Source organism: Heterocephalus glaber, unplaced genomic scaffold, assembly GCF_053883595.1.
Source record: "Heterocephalus glaber isolate CG9 unplaced genomic scaffold, H.glaber_assembly_v1.0 deba00001442, whole genome shotgun sequence".
Taxonomy (NCBI): Eukaryota; Metazoa; Chordata; class Mammalia; order Rodentia; family Bathyergidae; genus Heterocephalus; species Heterocephalus glaber.
This window is the reverse complement of record NW_028258296.1, coordinates 17,180,420-17,199,499: the sequence shown is the minus strand read 5'-3', so window position 1 is coordinate 17,199,499 and position 19,080 is coordinate 17,180,420. Positions and strand designations below refer to the sequence as shown.

General features: G+C 32.8%; 1 protein-coding gene across 16 annotated transcripts in view; it reads right to left on the bottom strand.

The window, feature by feature from the left end:
• Window positions 1–19,080, bottom strand: part of Adgrl2 (adhesion G protein-coupled receptor L2) — a 537,596-nt gene that overhangs the window by 167,831 nt on the left and 350,685 nt on the right. The window lies entirely within an intron of this gene.

Here is a 19,080-nt window from a genome sequence, read left to right as displayed (position 1 = left end):
CTGTCTCTCAAAAGCCAGGGTCCTGAGTTCGATCCTCAGTACCTCAACAAAACAAAAGAACCTGCCACTCAGCCCCACACGCCAGCAGAATGACCCCTTGATGAAATTTTTCTTTAAAATACGTGTAAATGTAATAGTATCTACAAAAACAATTTATAATCTACAGTTTAAAACTTTCTAAAATATCACAAAATGTGAAATTATGTATTCTATGTAGTAATAAAGCATTCGACAGTGTTAAGACAGTACAGTATTACAAAGTATTATAAAATGTGAAATTAAAAATTATAAGAAAAAAATGGAATCAAAGTGTGTAAAAATTATGAGAAAGAAAAAAAATGGAATCAAAATGAAATTATATGAAACTATATTAAATGCATAATTTTGTTTTTAAATAAAAACAAAGGATTATGCAAATGAACCACTTAGACATCTATTTTCAAAGTACATTAAACATTTATGTCATTTTTTCTGGCAAAACTTTTTGACAAAATGGCTTTCCATATCTACATATTTTCCTGTCAATAATTAATATGAGAAACTATTGTTTCTATGAATTAAGTACCTCTTTGCAGTGGAAGTTTTTTAAGAGAGAGACATATACTTTTATCACCTTTCAGAAGAATGAAAAAAATTATAATTAAAATATCTTATACTGTCTACCGTACGTACCACATTGTAAACGATTTCTTTTTAGTATTTATGATTTTAGGAGGCTGCTTCATGGCTACACTGAAATCTTAACTTCCTACTGTTCATGAGATCAACATTTGCAACCTATTCAACTTTAATATATAAACCAACCAATACTGACAATAAATCTAAGCAACTCATCTGCAAAAGTATATCTGAATATTAAATATGAAACTTAACAGGTTTTAATAATTAGACATTGTAAATGGCGTAATATATGTGTCTGCCCTAATTTGATCAGATTCGCTTCTCAAATAACACACGTCAAACTAAATACAAGAAATTGCCCTGGCATTTCACTAAATTAATATGAAACCCTACAGCTTGAATGTAAAAATTTAGATTTTATTAATACTTTAAATCAAGCCACAGTTATTATTCAGTTTCATATAACACAATTTATAGTAGTCTTCTGCTGTGAATGCAAGAACACAATGAGATTTTAATCAGATTTTAGTATAAGACATTTTGGAAGGCAGACAACTACCCTTCCCCCCAAAAAACTATCATTTCACAATTAAAAGGTAAAGATAAACCACCTGTGCTATGTAATTACTCAATGAAGAAAGGAACTGTGAAAGAATGGCTCCTTGTATATCAGAAAATGTCTCTGATGCTAGTAATTTGGACCACCTGTGCTAGAAGTTTCTGCAAAACGTTAAAGGCTATTGTTTCACAGGTTGCTAGGTGACTAGATGCCTACACTGTTTGATAATAGCTCAACTACAGATTTATTAAAGTAGTCAAAACTTTTCTTTACATATTCTTACCCATGTCTCTTGTAAGGGTTTGTATTAGTAAATAAAATTCACACTACAGTAACATGAAGAATATTTAGTTAACTTCCCTTTATTTCATGCTGATTACCTTCTGCATATCTATTCTTCAGCAAGACAGGTCCTTTCAGAAACAGGGAGAAGCAAGTCTTCATACCAGGACACGGTTCTGACAAATACCCTCTACTGACTCCCTTTTAAAGCTGCTAAGGCATGGGAGGATCCTAATGCTTGGGATGATGTAGGGGCAGGGATTTTGGATCTGTGACTGTAGGTCAGAGAGAAGAAAAGAAAAAAAAGAAGCCTATTTGCATATTTTCTGCATGGCAAGCTAGGTATCAGATTACAAAAGTAAAATAAGGAGAAATCATTATTCTTTTATTTAATTGCACACACAGCAAAGTTGGCATTTTCAGGTGGACAGGTAGATATCAATACTTCCTGTTTTCAATATCAAACATCAATTTTGATGAAAGCTAGTCAGGTCAAGCACTAACTTGTCATCTAAGAAAGGTATCAACAACAATAAATCCTATAATAGTAACAGCAACACTAATAATTTCAACCTTAATAAGAAGTGAGAAAAAAGAATCTTGCAAACAAAAATGGCAAAAAAAAGAATATAAACATCATGTGAAAAGTGAAAATGCATGCCTGAAACGACACAGCTCACTTAAATATGTGAACCACAATGCAGACCAGATTTATTTTACATCAGTAATAACACTAAGCATTCAATGAGTTTTCTGTGCATAAACCTCTGCACTATAACTGCTCCCACAGATTTACTGCCTAGAAACCAGAATACTTTTGGATTAACGCAGAAAAACCAGTACTGTGGTGCTTTTATTGTAATTTTTATCATTCCTATCTCTGTGAGAGGAATCTGTAATTTGCTAGGTTCTGTGATCTTCGTTATCTTCAATGACAATGGCTTACTCCAAGGCGTACTGAGGGCTTGGGAAATAGCTGAGTGGCAGAGCGCATGCTCATGAGCACGTGGGAGGCCTTGAGTTCAACACTCAGCACCAGAAACAAAGAAAGTACGGGGGGGGGGGGGGCGGCAGAGCAGCAGCACAGCCAAAAAAATTTATTAAAACAAAATAAAAATGTATTGAGAGTGTACTCATCACCGATGGACAGGTGCTGACAGGTGCTTTAGGGTTACTTTTCAGGCTTAGGGACATAATTAATATGTTACAAAGGATCAGCTATGAAACCTAAAACCTACTGCTGGGTATAAGGAGCCGAAATACTGAGTAAATGATACTTTATTCTCATGTGACGCAAGATGTACCTGGGAACTCTATGTACCAGTAAGATCAATATACGATAGAAGTTCTTGACAACAAAAGAAAAAGCCTGAGTAAAGCTAAATTACAGTGACTTTAAAACAAACAAATACCTTCAAGGGCACAGATACTCCTAAAAGGAGATGACTGGTCTAAGGAAACCTATGAATATCAAATCAGTCGCTGAAAGAGCTATTAAAAATGTCATTACAATGGCCCTGAACAATGAAGAATATCTCAACAAGAATATCATCACAAGGTGTTCTTTAACAAAGAGCGCTTTCTAACTAGATTACAGCTGCTGACATTTAGTCTTGATTACCTCATATCATCAATTTTATCAAAATTGATATAGGAACCTCATATAAAATAGAAATAAGCCAAAAACCTAAGCCATATAGAATGAAACCTACACAACAAAAGTTTCACTTCATATTAGCATGTGAAAAAAAAACAAGTATCACTTAAACATATGTGGGTTCATAATCAAAAGTATTTCTAGAGATAGCTATAAAAGAAGCCAAATTTTATTTTTTACAAATACGGCATTAAAATATACACAGTGTTCTTAAGACAATGCATGCACCTCAAAATATCATCACAAAAATGGCCTCATTCCTTCTCCTTTGCTCTCAAGCAAGCTAATGAATAACAACCCGGCTAGAACCTTGGCTCTAGACAGATTCCTAGCTCTTACTCTGTCAAATTCCATCCTCCCACTGCAAAACTTCTTGCACCTGTCTCGCAATGTCATTTCCTCTCACCAGGACTATCACCCACACCTTCTAATTAGGTTTCCATTTCTTCCAGTATTTCCCCACTCTAGTTCATTGGCTGTGTAGCCAGGGGGATAGCTATTAAATATAACATGAGTTAAATATTTTCTTTATGGAAAATACGGAGTCAGGGATGGTGGCGCATGCCTGTAATCCCAGCACACAGGAGGATCCCTGTGAGCTCTGGGCCAGCCTGGGATATATAGTGAGTTCAAGGCCAGTCTGAACCACACAGCGAGACCCTGTCTCAAAAAACGAAACAAAACAAAGAAAATATCAACAGCTTTTCATGGCCTTCACCATCTTAACAGAGGAGGCTCTTTATAAACCTGCCCTACACTAATATTTGAGTTTCATCTGCTTCCTTCCTGCACAACTCAGACTACATTCCCTCTAAAGAGCCATTATTTCTGCTTCTCTTTCCCCATGCTTTCACTTTAACCTCTGAATTTTCCTCCTCTCTTCAGATATACTTAAAATGAGGTCTTTTTCTATACTACTCATTTTAAATTCACTCTACCTACTCTATATTTTCACAGTTTTTCCCTCTACATTTCACTTTGACCTGTCACTAGTGAGCTTTATATTACACTTATTTGTGTGTAATAACCCTTTCTTTCATAAACCTAATGAGCACAGTTCTTATGTGATAGTACCTTTGTCCAGGCAGGGCCTTAAGAAGTGGCTGTTGACCTAAAATAAATAACATGAAAGCTCAGAAATTAATGGTAAACTAGATGAAATGTGCTTATTGGTAAAAGTGTTTTTAGAAAGGATAAAGCAATCATCATTTGAAAATACAGACTTTATTGGTCTGGTAATTTTGACAAACTCAGTAACAGAAGTTCTGTCAATTTTTTAAAACCACATGTGTTGCCACAATAACCTCTGTGGCATTGCAGGAAACCAAAACTCACATTTTGAAAGTAAAATCCAAGAGATTAGAAATACCATGCATTACACTAAAGTAAACGCAAGCCCTTGCCTGTCATTTATGAACATGCAACGTCAATAGAAATAGTTGCTCTGAACTACAAAAGCATTACAAACTCGAACAGATTATATCCACATATGAAATACCAAATTTTTGAAAAGATCATTGGGTAATAAAAATTTTTTAAATAAAGGATAATTTGGGTGTCATTTTTTTGAGGTGTTGTGTATTGGACTGAGTGCATTGTGAATTTTAGACACGCACTTTACCACTGAGTTACATTCCCCAGTCTGTAACTTTTATTTATTAGGACTCTCCAAAGAAGTTTGTTTTGTATAAAGAAAGAATTTCCTACTACTACACATTTTAATACAGTTTACCAAACTCAGAGTAAGAGGAAGGAGGATAATGGTAAACAATCAAATCATCCTGTCTTGGTGATACAGTACTCTGCAGCCTTGAGAAAACTATGAATAGTACAACATATAAGAATGTCAAGACTACTAAATATTAATACCCACTCAAATTTGCTATTATCTTTACCGTACCCTATAAATGTAAAGTTGGTTTAAGGAGTTTCAGTCAGATTAGCACCCCTCTTGCATGTAAATTTGTTTCTACAATTGAAACATGCACCTTTCAGATGAATATCTAATCAAATTAGGTATTTGTGCTATATTTTGAAAGGTAAAGACAAATTTCTGATTATATTTAGAACTAAGAACAATTTTCAGTAATTTTAAAAATGTATAAGATCTCAATATATTAACACTCAAAAGCTGTGCTGCATTCTACATTTGTTCAGTACGTATTGCACGGTCAAAGGATAAAATTCGAAGTTCATATAGAGGAAACACACTACAAAAGACAAGGAGCTTAAATCGTAAAAGAGAAGAGGACTGAGGCCTTACCTTTAAAGCTATTTCTATATACTACCAGGGCAGGTGATTTCAAGAAACAATTCAATTTAAGATTGGTAAATCTTAATTTTCTTTTTTTTTTTTTTAGTTGGTGCTAGGGATTGAACCCAAGGCCTGGTGCACACTAAGCACATGCTCCACTGCTAAGCTATACACCAGCCCTCACCGATTTTTGACTATATGTCAAAATGATAGAAATACTGAAATAAGCACTCGGCATTAAAATTATCTAAAGCGATAAAGAGAACTTTAAAAATGTAGTGGCACAGTTGCTATACTATCCTAAAGTCAACCCTTAAAAGAAATGTTGATGAAAAATGCCACTATTAGGCCAAATTACGTACTGTTTTGTGGAACTCTTTTTAACATTTTTAGTTTGACTTTCTGCTAACTTAATTGTTGTCACACATTATAGGTCCCTATTGAAAAGCTTATTTTTATCCAGGGTTGTATATATTTTTTAATTTTCCAGATTTCTTTTATGCAATAAATATAATTTAATGACCACAAAATAAAATAGTAAAATACCACAAGTTTACCTAAGATTCTAATAAGAAAGGACATAGGAGGAAAAAAAACCACATCAAAAAATTAAGTCTTCCACACAATGTAGTAAAATATAAATTTAGATGACAGAGAAACCCTAATTTTCACCCAAATAATGAAACTAAGAGAATAATACTACATCATGATCAAGAACATATATTTACCTTACTGTAAACTGGGATGAAACAAATCTTCATAAAACACGTAGAATAGTGGGCCAATCAAAGGCATCAATTGTATTATGTAGTATCCTATACAAATCATTCTTATATACAAACTAGCTTTCCTCCCCTCTAGAATCATTTTACTAATAACATATGCAATATAAGATAGTTGTATATATATACATATACCTCAAATATCATTTAAGATGCTACAATGAAAACCTGTATTTCTTTCTGGGGGCAGGGGCAAAGGCTTGTGCATACTAGACAAGTAAACTTCTGTATCTCTTTTCAGAAAAAAAGTTCGAATAAAGAATAATGTTTTACATTGTAGGTTGAATGAAAGTAAGCATACAAAGATCACTCCTATTTTAGAATGAATGTTCATCAGACTAAACATGAAAGGAATCTCTTACAGGACTTGACACTGCCAAATATGGAAGTCTAACAAATATCCATTTTTTAAATATAGAGGGCTTGAGTGTAAAGAGCACCACTATATAATGAACTCATATTAAGTTAAAAAAAAAAACAACTATGTATTGGTACTAATCACAGCAGAGATTACTTAGGAAGTCCAATGGGAAAACAATATTTTTTAAGAAGAATAAACGCTCAGACATAGAGTTTGACATGAAGAATATCAAATTAATAAAACATCTGAAAAATATTCTGCGAGGATGTGTTAAAAGTATTAAAGCAATATATAAAATATTGAAAAACTATTTGTAATAGTGCAAAAATGTCTGATAGTATCAATGTTACAAGAGCAAAGGAGATGATAATGGTTTGTTCTTTACAAACAGGCAAAATCGATTTTATAAAGTTATATTTTAGTTTATTTTCAATTAAAGGTTAACATTGTAGAGATTTAACTGCAACCGTTTTGATATGTTTCTCTTGATTTTCACAGAATTAGCATGTAATACAGAGAATGAGGCCATTAATGTTTCTAACCTACAAGATTCTCAATATTCTTAAAAATATTTAAGTGACAGCTGCAGTTCAAGCCTGTTTTAAAGAGCTCCAATTGTTAGTCTCTAATTTTTAAAGCACTATTTATATCATTAAAAATCAATCTCAAATGCTTTTGAAAAATCCAACCTTAGAAAATGTGAATTCCAAGATATTTAAGCTTTATTCTTGGTTTTTAATCATATAACATGAATTGAATATTTATATAGAATATAATCATACATATATATTTCTCAGTTATTTTATATATATATATATATATATATATATATATATATAAAACAGATTCTTGTTTAATGACAACAATTACAGGTGCCTAGGCTAAACTTTCAGGACTTAAATTCTTATTATAGCACAGTAAAATTGGCAAAGAAATAAAACACATGAGATACATGTGAGAATGACTATATTAAAATAAACAAAGCATAAAAGTTTCCCTTGATCATCAAGTTCACTAATAATTCTGTTACCCTATTTCTAAGAGTTCTATGTCATGATAAATCTATGGAGTATTCACCCTTCCTAAATTAAAAAAGTGCAGCAGAAAAGTGCGTTTTGAATGCATTCTTAAATAACTTAGTGTGTTGTTGGTATTATCTCAATCAGACATAACAGAGCTAAAATAAAGGATTTTCTTTATATAAAACTTAATTCCAAAGGCATAGATAGTTCAGTATTAGCCAAACTTACTGTGGATCAGTAACTACTACTAAGATAAAAGGAAGCATTTGTTGTATGATGTTCTGACAAGTACAGTACTAAAACAGCTGGTAAATCTTTCCCCTGAACCTGAGTTAACTTTTTATTTAGGTCTCTGACATGAGTAATAAAACTATCTTTCTGCTTTAACTTACATTTGGTCACAATCATGATGCCTTTAGAATCCACAGTCAGATTCAAAAAGCAGTGAACAGAAAATTTTTAAAACTTTAACATAAAATTCAGTGAGCACTTAATATTATCAAATGATTTTTACTTTTTACTTCTTAAACATGGGTATAAAAAAACCAGTCATCAATCATTAGATTAAAATATTTAAAGGAAACAACAGAAACAAAGTTACACATGAATGGAAAGCAACGTTTATTTTGAATTTCAGGTATTTCTTTAGATGTGCTTATTTTTTTTTTTTTATTTATTTTTTGATGTGCTTATTTTTAAACAAAAACTACATTTAAATTATTGCAGTTTGTGAATTTAAAAATTCTTTTAAAAACAGAAATTTGATATTCTATGATTTTAGCACCTTTCATTCTTTAGTACAGCTTTGAATGAGCAGTATTATGTGATTGGCACAAAATCATAAAGTGTACATAATGAAAAGATTTTTGTTTAAATCTCTGTTAAGATTAAAATTTGAGGAAATCTATGAAGCAGACAAAAGGATTTCCTTTGAAGCACACAAAAATTTTATATTTTTACAGTTAAATGAAAACACTAGTTTTTAAATACTAAGAACAAGGCAATTTAAAATAATTTTATTTTTCCAATAAAATTATTAAAACAGGTAAATTCATGATCTTAATTGCAGATTTCATATATGTATGAATATTTTGAAATTATTTATCATGTTTTATTAATGCCCATTTGAAATGCTTTACATATTAAAATATTTGATTTTTGGTTCAAGGCAAGTTATAAAAACAGCTTTTTAATAGAAAATTTCCAATCTAATAAAGCTTCTAATAAGAAAATTACTTAAAATCTGTACTCAGCATCTATTACTCTTTGAGTATTAGTCTTCAAAATATATTCTACTCAGAATATAACTTTTGTTTAAAACTCAATCTGCCCAAATAAATGTGGATCCACATTTTTAGTCTGAAATAACAGATATACAAGTGAATGGAGGGTGTTTCATCAATAAATTTATATTCATCAAAAATATGTGATGAAAATTTCTTTGAAAACTTACAAAGACTGTCTTTTAAACTAAAAAGCAGGTTCCCATGAACTCCCTTCTCATAAGCATCCCCCACATAATAAAATGCCAACAATACTTTTACAAGAAGAATTACATTTCAAGACATTTTCTGTGCAAAGGCTTCTGATTTCACTATTTGAAAAATCACTGGGCAGTCCACCTGCAAATTTAAGGCAAAATAAACAGAACTTACCCTAGCTGTGCCTTCCCAGTAACATCACACAAGTGGTGCACTCCGCGACAATTACTGTGCCGCACGTAAATGTTCCTGGAATGAATTCTCCAGTAACCCTTACCTCACTGTGAATGGAGTTGTGGTTTTAGAAGGAAAAGGGTAATGAACTGCAACACCAGATTCCATTTTCCAGCGCTGGCCTATTACATTTAGTACCAACTATGATAAGAAATCACTTTTCATCATATTAATTAAGACAATGACATAAACTTGGCAGTGTATCAATAATTCCATCAAAAATTCTAGGGAATAGGAGCATTTGCAGATTTTTGTAAAGCAGACTATCATAATCCTATTGAAGTATAATTGCTGTTGCTAATATTCTTACACGTTATGAAAATGCTGTACATCAATGCAGCATAGACTTATTGAAGATAATACAGGGCCATGCTGAGAGAGCAATTCTTACACAAAGCTATGCCAGTACCCTAAATCTCTCTACTAAGCAAGATTCCTTACCTGGAGGATTATTCTGTATAATAGTAACAATCTGATTTTTCACATTAGTAATGATGATAGTATAAAATAGTGAATGTAAAAAAATGAATTTTGTTGAGAAACAGAGTCTTTTAAAAATACAAAATAAATATTTGTATTTGTCACAGTCCCCAGCGAAGGGATACATTAAGTGAATAACAATTGTTTTTACTCTCCACTGAGAATATTCTAAAATAATGTTACTATATCAAAATGTAAAAATAAAGGCTGGGATTAATTTTTAATGGAATTTAATATAATATCACTAAATCGTCCAGCACAAGCCTGTACATGCAGGTAAATGTGAGAAATTTTTGCTCACTGATAAAGACCCAAATGCTTCTTACCCAAATTACCAAAACACCTAAACACAAAACTCAAATATTTCTGACTATTCAGCTTACAATTTCTTAGAAATTCAGTTGGCACAGTTCACACACACACACACACAAAAAAACCAACTCCATTTCAATCAAATACCGTCTATTCTGCTTGTCTTTATTTTTTTTTTTCTTGGTTAGTCAGCAGTTTTCTTGATCACTTAATACCAGGTCCTTAGTGGTAGTTTTCTTGTTTAAGTGTCACTGAACTAATTTGTCCATTATTACAAGAGAAAATCATTAATCCAAAGTGATCATTTTTGTCTTTAGAAAAGAGCAACTGCAATTTCTCTAATTGGATCTATTAATTTAGTGCAGAAGGATATAATTCACTACTTTATGTTAGTGATTTTTAATAATATTTTGTACAACCTGGAAAACGATGTAAAAAGCTGAGACTCTCAGACTCTTAGAGACAATTCCAGTCCTTCCCCCAGAGCTTTAGTCAATCCTTTAAAAAAGGTAACATCTCAAAATTAATTTGATATTCTTATTATCTTTCAATTTATTTTTACTGATTAAGATACAGCACACTTGTAATCTATGAATACAGGAAATGATCGACATCTAGCTTTGATATATTAAATTTTACTATAATTTGGATCATCTCAAAATGCCTTACTTCCCTTAGAACAATTTTTCTGAGAATAAAAATTAAAAATATGTTAATAAAACAATTTTCAAAAGGGAAATTATCAATTTATGGTGCCTTATTTTATCTCATATACAAGCTCCCTCTGCAGGTAATAACAAGGGTTAGCAAAAACATTTGAAACATGGAGGCAGTGGCCTGCGTAAAAATACAGGTCACCCTTTTTACTACCTATCTCAGTTCTGTTCTGTCTTCCCTATTTGAATAAAATAATCACTTTTGAAAATTTGTGGTTCAATGGGACTATTCCTGTCCTCCATCCTGGATACACAAAAATTTTCCCAAAGTCACCCACAAGCTACTCAAAAGAAATGTGTTTCAATGTGTTAAAAAAAAGAAAAGAGAAAGAAAACATTTGTTTGCTTACACGGTAACAGCCTCAAGTGACAGACCACCCAACACAAATCTGCCTGGTCCATTTATCTGAGTCATCTTCTGAACACAAAGTAAACAATCTAAGGTGGTATCTTAGCATGTAATTACAGGGAGAAACAAAAGATCAATTTTAAATGAATGCAAGAACTGTATCTTCTTATTTCAATTAATTCTGAAACTTCAATCTAGAGAGTATTTGTGAAAAATCTCTTTATTAATTCAATACCCCCTCACAAAGTTAAACTGATCTGATCTGCAATATTCTCTTTACTCTCCTGAAATATCTTTCTGAAAATATGCTTTACATTTCTAAATCTCCAAGAGGACCTAACATCCTCTTCTGCCATACTTCTTTCCCCATGTATACATAGGTTATGGTGAATCTCTGCCAAGGGAGCAAAAAAAGGAAAGTTAAGAACAGTTTCAAAATCTTGGTGACAAGTTATTACCAAAAAGACTTTTGCTGAAAAATATTTGATGCCATCCTCCATGTATAACATCCCCCTTCCAACATGTACACAGCACTTCTAAAACAAGTAAACGTTGGCTAAACTTTTCAGCCAAACTGTTTGACTTACCTCTAATTGAACTCATAGACATAAAAAATGATTGTTTAAAAACTAAGATACAAATACAGGACTGAAGGTTTAGCTCAGTGGTAGGGCAGGTGGCTAGAATGTGCAAAGGCCTGGGTTCCACCCTCAGCACTGCCAAAATATAAAAGGTGCACTAATTTTCATGCTAAAAAGGTGCTACACACAGTGCTAAAACACACTGAAATATGATATAGACACATAGTGGTTACATTTCTTTTTTCCAGTGGAACAAAGAAAATAAGGTAAGAAGATCAAAGACCAAAATAGTCTTTTTAGTGATTTCTAAGAGAAAGTAATCAAATTTTGTTTCACTTAGATTTTTAGATATTCAGGCTGTAGGCACAGTTTAAAACCAAGTGGCTCCGCTTCCAACAGTACTCTGGGTATTACAGCACTTGAAGCAGAAAAAGCAATGGGAGAAAACATTCCTATTATTCATTTATTGAGCTATCAAGAGGAAGCAGCCCATAGGCAAACATTATCTTCCCCATGACAGCAAAATCTGAAAAGGGCAAAAACAGTTAAATATCCTTAGTAAAAGTGAAAATGTCTACAATATCATAATTTTAGTATAAATCTATTCGTTGATGCATATGAAGCAAAAGGAATAGTCTGAACTGCACCTTTTTAAAACTGTAAAGATACAAATTATCTTTAGTTCATCAATCTTCAGTGTATCTGTGACTTAATAACATGAACCGTTCATCAAACTCTAGGACAATATGTACAATTACTAGGATATAAATGCAGAAGAACACAATACTAACAAAACCTATGTTCCCCATGCTGCCCTAGACTTTTAACCATAGCAATTTTAAGAACTAAAATACACTAAGTATCCTGAGATTAGGAACTCAAAGATGAGTGGAGAAAATACTTTATAAGAAATAAAGTGTTCTGTAATTTCTAATCAATAACCCTAATATCAAATACCAAATAATGGCAGGCTTCTCCAGCAAAGGAATGAAATTTCCACGTGGAAGGGACCAGTAGAATTAAGAAATAGCAATTCCAGAAGGAAAGACTTTGCTTCAAAATAAAAATACAAAGAAAATCATTTTCAACATGATTCTCTTTTATGTAAACTAAAATTGAGGATTAAGTACATGTGTTCTACAGAAAAACAAATATTGTATCAGCAAAAGACTCTAAAAATTTGTAATGGCTCATCTATCATATGGAAAAGTACTGTCATGGTACTTAAATTTTTAAATGATTAAAATTAGAGCTTACTTTGTAAACAAAACAATTCTCTTTTGAGCTCTTTATATAAACTCTATCACTATCCTCTACAAATGAAAGCATTAGGGCAAAAGCAAGGTCAATGAGCCAGCCCTCAGCTGCCAAGTGCCATTTCTGACAGTAATTGGGGTTAGATTATTCTGTCATCTAAATCCTGAGCAATAATCAGTTTGAGGTTTGGAATGATGCTGAAATACCTACAAAAGCAGGCAAAGCGAAGATACTACCAGCATGTTATGGTGCAAAGGGAGGAAATGCTTTTGAGAGGAGAGCAGACTGTCAGTCAACATTTTTAAGATCAGTTTAACAGACATTTTAACCATATTTTATGTTTTATACTTGCACTAATTTTTAACCAAAAAAAGCCAACAAATATTTATGCGCACAAATAGCTTGCTTATGTATTTGTATGTTTGCCTAAGAAATGGAATAAACAGTAAAGAACTGTAAATGAAAGAGCAAAATGTAGCTCTTTTTCATAGGAGTTCCATAGTGCATCTTTCCTTGCTACTACTATGGTTGAAGATTTTGTACATGGTTTTTTCCTAGTAGAGTAGTATTTGCTCCAACTGACATTAAATCTAAAGGTAAACATCTTTTCAAATTCTCTCATCTCTCATAGGGAAGGACTGCTTTTATTTCCATTTCTCTTTTTCTTTTTATACCTGATGACACATTCTTAAACTTACTTCAGCATCTGACTTGGTCATATATTTAAGGAAGTTAACTCCTGCCTAACCTGTCTGCTTGCCAACCTATTTCTGTTTTTGATAAAGTATTGAATCTATCCTTTAAAAACAGGTGCTTTCAAAGATTTTTTTAGCTTTAAGTAGGCTTCTTTTAAGGCAATTAATTTCCACACCGAAATTCAGAGATTAAGGCATAAACTCTGCATGTGAATTTTAATGTTTCTAATGTACTCCTCACAGGCTGGAAAAATCAATGACAAGACCAACGGGGCCTGTTTTGCTCAACATACGTTTTCTTGTCATGTTCTGATTAATTCTGTCCTCTGCAGAGGGAGACACAGCACCCGGGCTAAAACAGACCTAAATTTTACCCTCAGGCAGAAATCTGATTTAAACATCTCTATTTAAAGTGACATTTGTCCTCTCTTTTCAACTGGTTTCCCCAGAAATTCCAGGAAGTTGACTTCATGACCTAAAAACAGTCTCTGAGCTGAGGGTGGCTCAGGCACTGAGGCTGTGCCTGTCCCTGCCCTTCGGTAAATCTGATGCCAGGAGGGAGCAAGGTGACAATGAAAGAGGAGCCCAGCTCTCTGCTACACAGGATCCCGGGCCGCTTCGCTGCCACCAGAACGTAAGATTTAGGGTGTGGTATAACTGTAGAGCCAGTAATAAAAAATTTCCAAAATGTGTTTCTGTTATCCCTTCTAGGGTCCTCTCGACTCATAAAATTTCATCTAATATTTCACTACACTAGTCTGAACTCTCAACTGACTGAAAATTCTAGAAAGCCAGAAAAGCAACTACTGAAAACCAACCTCTAACACAAAGGAGAACATGTGAGTGGAAACAGTTTGTTATACGTCATACAATAAATTGCATGAAGACAAAAATGGAAAGAGAAGACAATGTTCATGTAGCAGAGCAGGCACAGTAAAACATAGTAAGTTTTGATATTATTAAGCAGTTTAGTCACTGCTGGCAAGTTCCTACTAACCAAGGTAATCTAATTTCTGTCGCTTTTCAACCTAAATTGATTTTTTTTTCTTTTAGCCATTCGGGTAATTGAAAAAATTTATACAACTGTGATGGGATTTTACTTACTAACACACAATGCATAAAATCCTCTATGAAGACAAACTATTTTACTTCATAAAACTGCATTTTTATCATAATTAAACAAATTGTATTTAAACTTGCTCTGAGATTCTAAAGCAATTAATAGTATTTTGCTGCAAGGTGTTAAGCACTTTACATACAGGTGTTAAGCACTTAGCCCTTCATTCGATCTACATTTCTTTTTCTTTAGATAATATTTATTCCCCAAATATGGGAGGGTTTTTTCTTCCCTAAGAAATAAGATTTCTAAAAATGGTAGGGTGAGAATATATTAAAAAATAACCATAAATTATTGCTTACATTTGTCCATGAGATAAATGACCTAAAGATAGATTTTATAAGTACTTTTATACCTTCCTTTTATTACACCATGACTCACCTAAAAATAACTACTTACATCAAAATAACATTAAGGGATTTCCATAGTTTATAACATATACTTAACAAAACCAACATACTAACACCTCAGTAAAATATGGGAATGAAAGACCCTACTTAGACCTGTATAAGTTATCGTACTAGGTCAAGATATCATTATTTGAGGATTACAAGTAGTTAAGTCCAGTAATTAAGTATTCATCTTTATGTTAAACAAACCATTTCCTTAACTTTCACCTTAAAGCATTTAAAAATAATAAGAGATCAATCTTTGAGAGCATCTTAAATAACAACAAAGGTTTGAGATTTTTGATAACATCCCATCTAATTATAGTAATCTGAGTGATTAAATACTTTTCAACCTTCAATCAAGAATTATCTGAAGAAATGAATATTTAGGTGAGGCTACAAAATTAGTGTTATATAACAGATGTTAACTAACATACAATTTTAACCTATTTTTGAAATAGAAATAATTTAATCTTTCTTGAAAATACTTACAAAATAGCTATGGAGAAAACTAAGATTAAGCCACAGGAATTGGTATATCCGAAATATTAACACTATTTTAAGTCATTTTTCAGATCAAGTGGTTATTGCTATTTTTGGTGCTTTCTCAAAATCATCACCAATTTGCAAAGTTTTTAGATAGGTATATTTGAAAATATTCTTACGAAGCCTTCTTTATAATGATACATTTAATTTATAGCACATAGCACCATGAAAATAGCTGCACTTTTGTTTCACATGAATCTTGTCTCCAGAAAAGCAGGCAGATGTCAAATGTGCATGCACCTAGCCCTTCAAGACTCAAAACCAGACATAGGGAATTGGGAGGCAAAGGCGCTACAGTCTCTGAGGAAACTCTCTAAAAACAGCTCCTTACAGGATGCTAAATTCTTCCATTCCCTAAACTATATTCCATTCTTAATCTAAGCACACCTAATCTCTGCTGTTAAATCTCAGCAACCGGGCAAGTGGCATGGATTTTTGTTAAAATGAAAACAGATTTCTCACAGGTAAGTTCAAGTGTATTTAGCTCTTACACTGAAATAAATTATAATGTTCTTTATTTCATATTATAGCTGTTAATAAACTATTATTTAAATATTTATTCACAAAAGTTAGGTCACATAAATATTTTGATAGAAAACAAAGCAATAACATTTTATTACCATACTTTGCAGATTTCTAATTACCTCTTGACCCTCATAACATCCCAATCTCAGATCATACATTCCCATATTACTTAGGACCCTAAAATACTATTTTAAATTTTTAATAAAACACAGAAAGCTTCAGTCATGATCAAATAAAGATCCAATCTAAGTAAATCCTGATTTTAAAGCTCTCCTCTTGCTCATTTTAAGAAGGGCAACATTCAGAAGCCTGGTGTTAACATTTCTGCTGATTGTGAAAATTACAGCAATAAAAACTCCAACTGCTTGTCTTAAATTAAGACTTGTGGTATTGCATGTGAGATCTATACAACTACATTAGTTTTTATAACATTTGAAAGTTTTGTTGTTTCCTTTGATGTTAGTCCACTAATAAAGCAGGGAATCAAAAGCCTGGAAAAAATTTATTTATTGAAAATTCTCATGTCAAAACTTGAAGTAATTGGTTTGTTCTACCCCACATGATTCAATATTCTGAATTCCCCAACTACCTGCTCCCAGAGCTATCAGCGTTTCTAAATTTGTTTTCTGTTGCCAACACATAGTAAGCCAGTGATTGAAAATGGCAGCTGAAGTGCTTCATAACACATTAATTTTTCTCTAAGTAGTCCAATTTTGTCATCTAAATGTTGAAAAATCTTCTTTTCACTGCATTTTACACCTTTAGAGATTTGCTGATTTCAGGATCACCATCATATAAAATGAAGAGCAATGTTTTTAAGATAATTTTTAGATTATCACTAACAGTGCTACAGGATGATGTGTTTTCTTTATAACTGCATTCAAAGCAGCCTAGTTAACAGCAACTTAAGTTCAATAACAGCAATTACATCCATGTGAGCTTCCTTTTTGTACCATTAAACTACTTCTTAAACAAGTGAAGGGATCAGATACTATCATAAAATGATTGCAGGATAATGTCCAATTTGCATGGCACTAAATAGATCCATCACATCTTAATCTGAAAAACATCAACCCCCCATTAAAGACTAAAAATCTTAGGTAATTAATGATGGCTTTTCATTTCCTGCCTCCAAAACTGTTGTATTTGAACTAATTTCCACTATTAAAAACAAGGAATCTGAACATTAGTAAATTCTCCTTCCTCCAAGGAAAGGATTGCAATTCGCTTTTAAAACAACTAACCAACAAAGATAAAACTATAAAAACTACAAGCTTAGAAAGAATCAAACCTTTGCTTAAATTCACTTTCATCTTAAAAGTTGGTTTTGTAAAACCTTAAGTTAAAGAAGTAAAACTAATTCTTCCCCAGAAATTGAAGATAAAAGTTCTGCCTTTTCCCTTGACCCCTCTTCTCTCCAAGAACTGACCCAAATGACCCACACACTTGTCCTTACTTGTTACTTCATTCATGGATATTGAGTTGTTAAAAGAAATTCAAATAGCCCAGCTTTCTACAAATGTAAAAAAAGCAAGAGCAAATAAACTATAAACATTTTTTAAAACATCAACTTTACGCCAAATATGAGTCCACTGTGTTTGACAAAATACTAAGATTTTGGAATAAAACCACATCTACACAGAATTATGCCTCCTATTTAAACAGAATTTGTAAAAATCTGGGCTTTCATCGCTTACAAACATTTTCCAAGCTTACACTTGCAATAGAAGTTGTGTTGATAAAGTTCATGTTGAGTCTTTAATTTACAACAACCTCCCGTGGACTTTTTTTCCCCTATTTAGCAAGTTCATAAAAAAGAAAGCTTCCTGTGCGTGGAAATGAGTGTCTTTTATCACAAAATTTATCACAAAATTTATCACAAAATTTCCATGAAAAGCCTTTCTCATCTTACTAACATGAGGAACTGGAGGCCCTGGAAAAGCATTAAGTTAGCCGAAAGGCTGTCTCACTTTCTCTACTACCAAAGAGACCCCAAAAGACAGGCAACAGTGACTACCATAAAATAAAAGGTCATCCTTTTTCTAGGAACAAACTATTTATCAATAGAAAATAATTGTCTTGCCATTTGCAAGGGCTCCACAGCAATAGGCAATGTTTTTGGCTCACATAATTACAAAACAGTGAAAGTTCAGAAACACAGTCTGAATCCACCTCCCTGTTTTTACCCTTTACAATTCTCATTGCCCTTTGGGCCTCTGCTTGGAAGCAAAAGGAAGACAGGCTGAAGTTTTCTCAATTGAGCTGAAGCTAAGAAACCTTTGATATGCTAATAGTCCCCTTCAAACGGTAAGAATTCACACTTGCATTAATTCAAACAATTTGTGCAGAATGATGTGAAATGGCACCTCTTTTAGAGGCAAGCAACAAAAGGAGAGAATCGGAATGTCTGAAGGAACTAAACAACAGAACAATTGTTCTGTAGCATTCTCTCTATCATGCATAAATTTATGGGAGGGTGAAGGGAGAGAAAATAAAAAGTTTCAGAACACACCTGAATTTAGAGGGATTTTTCTCCTAAAGGGTTTCTGGGGCATTTTAAGAGTACTCAATTTCAAGTTACAAAGCTACCTTCAACCAGGTCAAAATAGTCCCATCTAACCTGGATGGCTGCCACAGATACCACAGAAACTTCTAATTTCCTGTTATGGACGATTATTGACTCTGTAATGCCTATCTTACAAGATGTGCCCCAAATCAAACGTGATGTGGCAAGAGATAGCCCACCAGGTAAACGATTTACCAAACGGGTATGATTTTTCTTCTCCGTGCACTCGAGGGAAGGAAAGAGTAAACTCGGTGGGGCCAGTTCCAGACATAAACACTGAGAGGGAAATGAATG